General features: G+C 40.0%; 1 long non-coding RNA gene across 1 annotated transcript; it reads left to right on the plus strand.

The window, feature by feature from the left end:
• The first annotated feature begins 1,296 nt into the window (after window positions 1-1,296).
• On the plus strand, window positions 1,297-3,625 carry LOC147929598 (uncharacterized). The gene is made up of 3 exons (XR_015577463.1): window positions 1,297-1,972; window positions 2,751-2,843; window positions 3,340-3,625. It is a non-coding gene; the product is annotated as an uncharacterized LOC147929598 (long non-coding RNA).
• Window positions 3,626-7,995: the final 4,370 nt, after the last annotated feature.

The raw sequence follows: 7,995 nt of genomic DNA on the forward strand, positions 1-7,995 counted from the left end.
ACATTGCTCCAGCTGCGTCCCGCAATGGTGTACACGCCACGGTTTTTCCCCACCTCGTATCAAGTCGCTCCACGCCTCGTATCAAGTTACTTCATGCCTCGTATCAAGTCGCTTCACGCTCCGTATCAAGCTTGACGCCTCGTATCAAGTCGCTCCATGCTTCGTATCAAGCCGCTCTATGCCAATACTTGTTAAACGCTCAACAAACCCAAGGCTCCTCTGAGAACAGACGTACGAGACGAGGCACCGAGACCAGCACGTGTTTTGACTCTGCGCGCCACCTCTCCATCGCGCCAAAGCCTTGAATGTTTCACAAGCCATCGCGACACAAGCCATCGCAACGACCATCATCACGACGAGACGTTTGTACCTTCAACCATCTTCACACGTGACTTTGGAGCCACGAGATCCGATCGACGAACACAGCTACGCATAGAACCCTCAAAACTTTTGTTCAAAATCCACCATACCTAAAAAAACGTGCGCAACACACTTTTCATCCCAGAACTCTCCGGATGTCTCGAAAATTGTGTGCAACGCACTATACTTCCTGGAACTATCCGGATGGTTGCGAAGCTCCTAAAATCTTCCGTTCCTTTCACAAGATGGACTCGGAGACGTCGAATCGTACCCGACGAGCTCAAGCAAGCCATCGCTCATCGGACTAGGCGGGGACCATTGTTGGATATGGGCTTCGCCCCCTAACATCTAAAGAGGCCCAAGCAAGTAGTCCACAAGATTTTAGGGCTTGAAGTCATAGATTTGGCCCATCTGGCCACAAGGGCAAAATTGTCATTTGCGGAGGTAACAGAAGGAGCCCTAGGTTGATGGCCCACTATATATACCAGATGTCATTGTCAGAGCTCTAGATCCAAAATCTTGGCAATCAGAAAGAAAAGAGCAATTATTATCGTATTAATAGCGTTTAGATCTTTAATTGTATTTTCCGTAAACTCACACCTTCAATTCTTGGTTAATAAAAGGACCAGCTCCGATTTATCCCATTAATATTCGTATTATTTATATTGTCGATTTCATACATCAACATCCCTCGTCAATGACTTCATGTGGGATTTAGGTTCGCAAGATCATTTTTTTGGAACTTCCGCTTCTGTCTAATTTCTTATGAATATGGATGAATTCATGTATGAGTTTGGGCTGATTTTATTAAAATCGAGATTCCCAATTTCTACAAAACAAATCTGGTATAGTGATTCGTAGTATTGGTCTGATTACTTCTTACCATATATGACTCATATCCTTAATTGACGACTTTTTTTATTTTTTGATTCATAGCGGAGACGATGTTGTTGGTCATGTACGGAAACTTTGAAGCCAAGGGTGAACTACGGTTGATTATTGTCGACAAAAAATAAGAGACTAACATTACTGTTCCTTTTTTTGGCTGGTCTTATCTTCCACACAACTGACGCAGTTCAACATTTTCTATTGCAGTTTACTTTGTGTTGTTTTCATCTTCACGGGTTAATAAGAAACATCAATATATGCATGAACAGATCTGAGGATCAATAGAAGAGATAAGATATTTCGATGTTATTTTCAGAATTCTCTAACTGTGATATTTTAAGTTTTAGGTAATTTTGGTTTAACACCTTTTATATATATGCAGGTAGCTGTGCTACGATTTAGATAGTGTATGTGTGTAGAGAAAATCTGGGATAAAAGATAAGTGAATAATCCCAGATTTTATATATTTGTACTCAATTTATATTTCTCATTGACATCTTTGTTAGAATTGACTTCAAGTAGATTTCTTTTGCAGGTTTTGTGTTAATGGTACTTAACATTATTATCAGAAATATAAATTAAAAGATATGGTAAAACTCATCTCTCTTAATTGAGAACATTAATGGTAGATTCCTTTTGCAGGTTTTCATTACATACTGAAATGCTTTTCATTAACCCTTAGCAGGAATTGGGTATAATATTTGTATGTTCTTCAAACCATCTTGTAAGTTATTACTGTCTTCCTATCTATTTCGAAACTTTAATAAGTGTTAGTATGTTTTTATATGCCGTCTAAATTACATAGTAAGTTGGTGAATTATACACCCATAAAAACCATATCATAGACGGAGTATAGTTATTTGGAAATCAAAAACAATATAAGTAAATAAAACTTGTAAAATATAGAGTAAAATCCTTGTTTGTTTGGTAGACTTTTAAGATTTGTAACTGAGAAAAAACCGACAATTTCCTTCTTTTCCTCCCCATAGATGAAACATGTCATGATTAGAAAATTTCTGTTTGAAATATAGAATGAATGCATTATAACAAAGTAAAGCAAACATACCAGAATTCAAGTAAACGTTTCTTGTAGTGAACTTCATTTTCAATCCAAATTCTGAAACACCTCTTTGAAAACCACATTAGTAGTTTGTCTTTCAATCTTTCCTTCCTTGTTAATGATCAAAATTTTCAACCCTTTCTTAGAAATAACCCTAGATAAAACACATAGAGCTGACCATGAGAGAACACTGGTTTTGGCAAATAAAGTACCACCTTCTCTAGTGATTGGCCTTGGCTTTTGTGAAGTTGTGAAGCATCAAATGCATTGAAGACACTCTTTAACCCTGCAGTTGATATGAAGCTGTGAAGCATCAAATGCATTAGAGACACTCTTTAACCCTGCAAATGATATATCCGCTAGTTAATAATATCAAATCTAGACAATAATACCATGTTATATTTATTTTATAACTAAATGTAGACAGTTTTTACCTTTGTAGGATCTGATTTTGGCAAACCTAAGGACGCAGACAACAATGATACCGTTAGCTTTGCAGGTTTGGTAAAGACGTTCAGCGTAGGAACCCCACAAGGTACACGACAATCTCTCATCACTAATAATAGGAGGTGTGAAGTAATTAAGAGATTTGTATTAGACATTTTAAAAATAAGTAGAAAGGAGACAAAAATCCTGATATCACCTCTCATCTCTCAACTCGAACTCAAGTTTGGAAGTTGACTTGTTGTTAACTTCAAGCAGTTCCATCTCACCAATGTTCACAACTTTTCCAACCACATCTATAAGTTTATATTCAGATTTAGGATCACTTCTTGTAACCATAGTCCCGTTAACAAAACTCATCTTGTAAAGATTATTTGTGGGACGAAATTGTCCACTGGCATGTGTTAGAGAAAATGTCTCTATGAACCTCCATTCACCAATAGGTAGATGGTTAACATACCTATTAACCAAGTCTTTTTTGACTGATGCGTGGATTTTCAATCTGTAAAATGATTAAAGTAGTTAATAGTAAGATTCATGTGAGTAAGACATTAAAATAATGAAAATTTATGATTTGATTCTTACAGTTTCATCAACCAAGATCAGCTCCAGGGTTTCTGAAGTGCTGCTTGTGTATTGACGCCACAAGTGAAGGACTTTCACTTGCACTCTCCATGCCGTCTTGTAAGGGCGGACATCTCTCAAAAAAAACAAATGTTGCAGCCATTTCTCTCAATGTGTTTAGCTATGCGGATGTAGGTTTTGGTTGTGGGTGTTGTGTTTCTCTTTTGAAGTTGATATTTATACTTGAATAAATGTTTGCTGAGCAAGGAGTCAAACGATCCTTAGCAATAAACACAAGATTTTTCTGCATGCCTATTTGAGTTGTCTGAATATTGCAGAACAATATTCAGTTTCTAAAGGAGATATATACAAATGTAATTGTATTTCTTGCTGACGAAGTTAAATATTTGCTAAAATTTGAGTTTCTTAATTTGGCTTCTCGTGTTAATGAACGTTATCTAAGTCATAATAATCATTGAGGTTGTAATCTTTTGTTTCTCAAAGTCGGTTGATTTACATTCAACAATCATAAAGATCTCTTAAAATAAGTTTTGAGCATTTAATCTCGATCTCTTAAATGATGGTGTCATGATGTGTATGACAATAAGCATAAATAAATTTTAACTTCTAATATAGTTCCATTAATTGAGTTAAGTAGAACTGTTTATTTTAGAAAAATCTGTAGAGGTTAATTAAGTAGAAATATTATCATAGAAAAATTTGTAGGGGTTAATGTTGCAAATAAACAAATTAAATAAGATAAACTACAAGGGCATAACCCAAAATGTACTTCAAAAATGTTAATATAGATAATGGTCTCAATCTAGGATTTGGGGGATCAAAAACAAACCTCTCTACCAAATCAGCCAACAATATATTACAAATGCTAACCAAAATATCAAATACTTATATTTAGGGGGGTCAGTTGACCCCCTTCCTTTCAACGTAGGTCCGCCATTGTCTATATCTATATTTTTACTGTTTCAGACGAGAAGAAAGAAGAGTACGTTGTTGTTTTGTACTTCAGTTACGAGTATAGTGCAACTCATTTAGCCTTTTGCAAGAACGGGGAAGATCATTACCGTGAGGTTCCAGAATACAGAGTTATGAAGTGTATCTGATATGGTACTACTACGTGGTGAGTGGTGACAGTATTTACGTCTCAACGATTCATGCTATCGTTGTAAAACTTGATTTTTCCTGGACAAGAAAGGTTTCAAACTTGTGTTCCAAGTATAAATACCTCCACTTTCAAAGATGTCCTCATGATTCAACAACACATAGCACTTGTAGAAGATGATTCTTATTATTATACAAAGATCTTACACAGCTATATATACTTGTACAGTGAATACCCTAGGTTACAACTATAAACAGAATGTTCCATAAATGATATGATACGAGAATATTGAGCTATTGAATTGTGTATCGTATCGTATCTCTAACACGCCCCTCAAGATGGAGGGGCTGCGGACACTCCAATCTTGTTGCGCATATGAAGAAAGTGTGTACGTGACAGCGGTTTTGTGAGCGCATCAGCTAGCTGATCGTTAGTATGCACATGACAAACACAAAGAAGACCTTTCTGAATCTGTCCCCGTACAAAGTGATAGTCAAGAGTAATGTGCTTCATTCTGGAGTGAAAGATCGGTTCGCACAAAGGAAAGTGGCTCCAACATTATCGCAGTAAATTACTGGCACAACCCGAAGAGGTATCCCAAGCTCCGTTAATAAGTTACAAATCCAGCGAAGTTCAGCAGAGGTGTTGGCGACATCACGGTATTCAGCTTCTGTGGAAGAGCGAGCAACACTCTTTTGCTTCTTTGCGGTCCATGAAACTGGGTGTGTACCCATATAAACAATGTACGCATTTGTGGAGATGAAGTCATGAGTATCACCTGCCCAATCAGTAGAGTTAGTGTGTTTTTGGTAGAGAAGAATATGCCATGAGTGGTTGTCCCGGCGAGGTAACGTAAGACTCGTTTGGCAGCTTGCCAATGTTCATGGGTAGGCTGATGCATGAACTGAGACAGACGGTTCACCGCAAAGCTGATATCATGGCAAGTGAAACTAAGGTATTGGAGACTGCCAACAAGTTGGCGATACTCCTTTCCATCAGGTAGAGGAGTGCCGGATTGAAGAGTGAGTTTTGGAGAGGACGCCATAAGCGTAGCAACCGGTTTGGCGTGAAGCATGTTGTGACGATGGAGGATGTTAAGGATGTACTTGCGTTGCGAGAGATGAAGACCTGCGGCTGTGCGATGAGCTTCGATCCCCAAGAAGTAATTAAGGGCTTTCGGATCCTTGACGGAGAAACGGTCAGCAAGAAGCTAAAGAATGTGACTAATGCTGGACTCATCGTTTCCTGTAACAAGGATATCATCAACGTACACTAGTAGATAGATGTACGTGCTACCATTGCGTAAGACAAACAGAGAGGTATCCACAAGAGAGTTGTTGAACCCAATACTAATGAGATATGTTTTCAATTCAGTGTACCAGGCACGGAGAGCCTGTTTCAAACCGTAGATGGCTTTACGGAGACGACAGACATACGACGGGTGATCAGAATCAACAAATCCCGGTGGGTGTTCCATATACACCTCCTCATTGAGTGTTCCTTGAAGAAACGCATTATTAACATCCAATGGTAGAATTGGCCAAGAGCAACTCACCGCGACATCGAGTACCAAGCAGAGTGTGGTTGCTTTGATTACCGGACTAAAAGTCTCTGTGTAGTCACGTCCATACTCCTGATTGTAGCCTTTGGCGACAAGTCTCGCCTTACATCTGCCAAGAGTTCCATTTGGTAAAAAATTATTTTTGTATACCCACTTACAGCCAACAATATTGTGATTTGGTGGACGAGGAACTAGGTCCATTGTTTGATTGCGAGCGAATGCGTCAATTTCACCGGACATTGAAGCTCTCCGAACTTTGTCCTTCATAGCCTGTTTCACGGTTAAGGGTTCGGTTGGGATGGTTGTAGATAAGGCAGCAGATAGGTTAAGTTTGCGGTTGGGTTTGACAATATTGTTTTTGCGACGGGTTTGCATCGGGTGGACATTTGCAACTGGAGGTGGAGGCATAGGCAGAGTTGGAGTAGGGTCGTGTGAAGGAGAGGAGGTAGAAGAAGAATTGTCGGAGGTTGAGGGAGAAGTGTGTGGCGAAGGTGTTTGGGCCGATAGAGACAGATTAGTTAATGGGCTTTTATTATTATGGGCCGGAGAGTTGTTTGGGCTTATGCTGGGTGAATGGGGGTTTGGTGCAATTGGGCTGGTGGATGGAGGAGAAGAAATAGAATACGTATCTGAGGTCAGCTCTGCAATGTCACCATTCGGAGAAGAATCACTTACCGGTGGTTGCGAATGAGTCTCCGGCGACGCAATCGGGTGAGAATCTGAGCGCGGGTGGTCCGGCGATGAAGGCGACGGCAAGACGAGTGGTGGAGGCGGTGTGAGGGGAATAATGGTAACCGGCGTAGAGTAAGAAGACGAGGATGACAAAGGGGGATCTGATGAAACAGGACGAAGAGAGGAAAAAGGGAACGTGGTTTCGTCAAACTTAACATGTCGGGAGATGTAGATGCGGCCTGTACTTGGCTGAAGACAAAGGTATGCGCTTTGAGTGAGGGAGTATCCTAAGAAGACACAAGGAGTTGATCGTTGTTCAAGCTTGTGAGCCGCATAAGGACGTAGCCAGGGGACGCAAAGACAGCCAAATACCCGAAGTTTAGAGTAGTTGGGCTGAGTGCAAAAGAGCTTAACGAAGGGAGACTCCATGGCAATGATCGGTGTTGGTAACCGATTAATGAGATAGACCGCGGTTGCAAAGGCATATGTCCAGTATGATGTAGGAAGACCTCCTTTGCTGAGAAGCGACAAGCCGGTTTCAACAATGTGTCTGTGTTTTCTTTCGGAGATACCGTTATGCTCCGGCGTGTGTGGCGGTGATGTGAGATGAGAGATACCAGCAGTGGAGAGATAGGACTTAGGAGCAATGAATTCTCCTCCATTATCCGAGTACAAGGTTCCAATGCGAGTGTCGAACTTGTTTTCCACAAGGTTTTTGAAGGCAACAAAGGTGTCACAAACTTGGGATTTAGCTTTTAGTTGATATAACCAAGTGTAACGAGAGTAGTGATCAACTAAAACCAAGTAGTATTTGTAGTTGTCAATGGATAGAACTGGGGATGTCCAAACATCGGTAAAAATATATTCAAGAGGCCGTTGGAAGTAATGGATGTTTGTGAAAAAGGAAGCTTGTGGCTTTTATTAATAGAGCAATCACAACAAAATAAAGTTTGAGAAGAGGACTGAGAATAGGGAAGAGAATATTTTGAAAGTATAGTTTTAATAATAGTAGAGGTAGGGTGGCCTAAGCGATGATGCCAGTTCACGAAGGTTGGTGGGGATGAGGATGAAGCAAAGAAGGCAGATACGGTTGATGCCGGCCACTCATATACCTCGTCTCTAGGTCGGCCTTGGAGTAACTGGACACCCATCTCAGATCCTTCACCTGAAAGGCAGCAGGAGCAAATTCAACAGACACCTTGTTATCATTGCAAAGCGGATAAACAGATATTAGGTTTTTGTGAATATTAGGAACACATAGGACATGATTAAGGTTAAGGTTACGAGAGGAAGAGGGTAGAGATAGTGAACCAGTATGAGTGATGG

The sequence above is a fragment of the Camelina sativa genome, chromosome 13, assembly GCF_030686135.1.
Source record: "Camelina sativa cultivar CO46 ecotype springtype chromosome 13, ASM3068613v1".
NCBI lineage: Eukaryota > Viridiplantae > Streptophyta > Magnoliopsida > Brassicales > Brassicaceae > Camelina > Camelina sativa.